This window comes from Sinocyclocheilus grahami, unplaced genomic scaffold, assembly GCF_001515645.1.
Source record: "Sinocyclocheilus grahami isolate Dianchi unplaced genomic scaffold, SAMN03320097.WGS_v1.1 scaffold1304.1, whole genome shotgun sequence".
In the NCBI taxonomy this organism is placed as follows: Eukaryota; Metazoa; Chordata; class Actinopteri; order Cypriniformes; family Cyprinidae; genus Sinocyclocheilus; species Sinocyclocheilus grahami.
In genome coordinates this window covers 88131-90903 of record NW_015506483.1, presented here as the reverse complement: position 1 = coordinate 90903, position 2773 = coordinate 88131, and the positions used below count along the sequence as shown (strand labels likewise).

Genomic DNA, 2773 nt, shown 5'->3' with positions numbered 1-2773 from the left:
GCAGATTTGGTGGATAGAGGACACAGCCTGTCCAGACATGAGCTTAGTGTAGAGCAGAAAGACTGTGGCATTATTGACCTCTAGTGAGGAAAATGTGTCAAGAGGTAGAGCGGAGACGACCAGTGAAAAGTGGGTGGGAGACAGGTTACAGAGGTTGCAGTAGAAATAAACCAGAAGTGGTGGAACAGAGGAACAGTTCACAGTGAACTGAATGAAACAGTAGTCAGAGATGTGCAAAGGTGTAAACATTAAGCATTCTGTGGCACAGCTTGGGTGAGAATGAGATCAAGTTCCTTGCTTTGTGAGTCAGAGGGCTGCAAACCTGTTTTAGGTCAAATGAACATATCAGGGACAGCCACAGAGATTTGTATTATACAAATAGCAAAATCTAAATCTTAATCATTCTTTATTATTAAACCCAACTAAAAGACACATAATAGGTTACTTGTAAATGCAGGAATTCACATCAGACCACAGCGGACCATACCTGTAGATGCTGAAGAGGACTGACATCGCTTTTTTGGCTGTGGCTTCTCACTCTCATTCTCTTCATCCTCACTTTCAGACACATCACTGCCTACATTCACTTTCTCTGCAGAAAAGTGTAGAAAAGCATTTGTTTCCATGGACCATATAAAGTTGCACAAAAGAGTTCCTGGTAACTGAACTAAATAGTGGCAATATATAATATGTATAAGAGCAAAAATTATGTCATGTGTTCTTACCATAAGGCTCAAGGTTAATTTCATCAAGGTTTTTCCCCTTGAATTCTGATACTCTTCCCTGTTCAAGGGCCTTGCTGATCTTTGCTAGTTGTAACGTCCCTTCAGGCAACCGGTAAAACTTTCTATGGACTCTTATTTATCATGTCCCATAAAATCTGCCAACTGGTCCAGCTCAGTATCTGTCAGATTCAGCACTTTAGATAGCGTTGCGATACGTTTCCTTTGTGGATGACAGTCTTTGGATGTTTGGCTCCAAACTGGTGGGCAACCTTCTTGATGCAATACGTGCCTTTGTAGAATGATGTCACGATCATGGGCTTTGCGGGAAAAAAAAAATTTCATTCAGTATGCCACATGTTTGACGATTCTTTACAAGTAGCTCCATGGAGTCCAGCACACTTGGGGTCAGGAGTATTGGCACCTTTCTGTCTCGCTTGCCTCTAATTTCGATGCGTTGGAAATGCTGACAGAGCTTCTGCTCAACTTCAGAAAAAGCATCAGCGACATCGGAATGTAAGACAGATGTGTTTCGGAGAAGATATGAATTCAACCTCATTTTTGAAACTTCTGCTCTCCTGCGATTAAACAGAATTACTTCACAGAGAGTTACTTGGCCAAGATTTGACCAGTTCTTTTGACTTTTCTCAAGTTTCAGCTTTTCTTGGTAAAGTTTAGTTTGATTGCTGAAATGCATGTGCATTTTTTAACATCCTCAGTAAAAGAGAGAAGTTCTGGAGAGTTCCATTTTGCTTCATTAAGTGCCTTCAAGGCTGAGGATGACACACGTTCATTCCACTGTGGTATACGTATGCTTAAGCATTTTCACATTTTGGACATCATTTTCCTCTCCTGCGATCATTGCTTCACATTCTGCAATGTCTGCCATTTTTTTAAAGGTTGTGCCCCAGTTTTAATGCCAAAGATGGCACTGTGAAGACCTCTTCATCTCGGAATCCCAAGGTATCTTTAACAGCCTTGATAACATGATAGAAGTTTGTGGGTATGAAAAAGTCTTTAATACTCTGCAGCTTTCCCACTTTCCTAGCACAAAGTTTCGGAACAGCCCTTGGCAGTTCAAATGGTGCATGTCGTCCTTAACATTCACATGTTTAGCAGTGGATTGTTGACGTGGCACCAACACTCTTTTGCCAGCTTTTAGAAAATTTGTGTTGTGTACATGGTTTTCTTTATTCTTCAAAAGACCCAGATTAATCTTTCTTTCCTTAGACCCCTTTGGAAAAGAAAGAGCTTTTGCTACCTTCACCTCATTCTTGTAACAGGAAAGTTTGTGGGTATGAAAAAGTCTTTAATACTCTGCAGCTTTCCCACTTTCCTAGCACAAAGTTTCGGAACAGCCCTTGGCAGTTCAAATGGTGCATGTAGTCCTTAACATTCACATGTTTAGCAGTGGATTGTTGACGTGGCACCAACACTCTTTTGCCAGCTTTTAGAAAATTTGTGTTGTGTACATGGTTTTCTTTATTCTTCAAAAGACCCAGATTAATCTTTCTTTCTTTAGACCCCTTTGGAAAAGAAAGAGCTTTTGCTACCTTCACCTCATTCTTGTAACAGGACTGACGAGACGTGAGACGTGTGGATCCATCTGCAGGCTTTATTCAAGAGACGTGGTAAACAGGCAGTGTCAAAACAATGGAAAACAGGTATATGGCGGGCAAAACACAGGAATAGTCCCAGGGCTAGCTTAGGTCACCGATCAGTAGACAGAATCACACGGGCGAGACGAGAGGGAGAAATCCAAGAAAACAGGCAAAGATCAGAAACCACAAAAACAGGCAAGGCAAAACAAGGAAAACACGGATTCTCGGAAAGGGGTACAGGCTAAACAATACTCAGCCGAGAAAGATGGTAAGAGTGGGTGTTACATAGTGAGTGAGGTGATTAGAAACAGCTGTGTGCAATCAGTGCAGTGTGCAAATCGTGCAAAGAATAATGGGATATGTAGTCTAGGGTGCTATGCAACAGTTTGTGTTGTGCAAGGGTCAATGTAATGGAAAGGGTGACCTCTGGTGGTGAATAAACGGAAGTCC

At 41.6% G+C, this 2773-nt stretch overlaps 1 pseudogene; it reads right to left on the bottom strand.

The window, feature by feature from the left end:
• Positions 1-248: 248 nt before the first annotated feature.
• On the bottom strand, positions 249-1734 carry LOC107569029 (uncharacterized; annotated as a pseudogene).
• Between the last annotated feature and the right edge of the window lie 1039 nt (positions 1735-2773).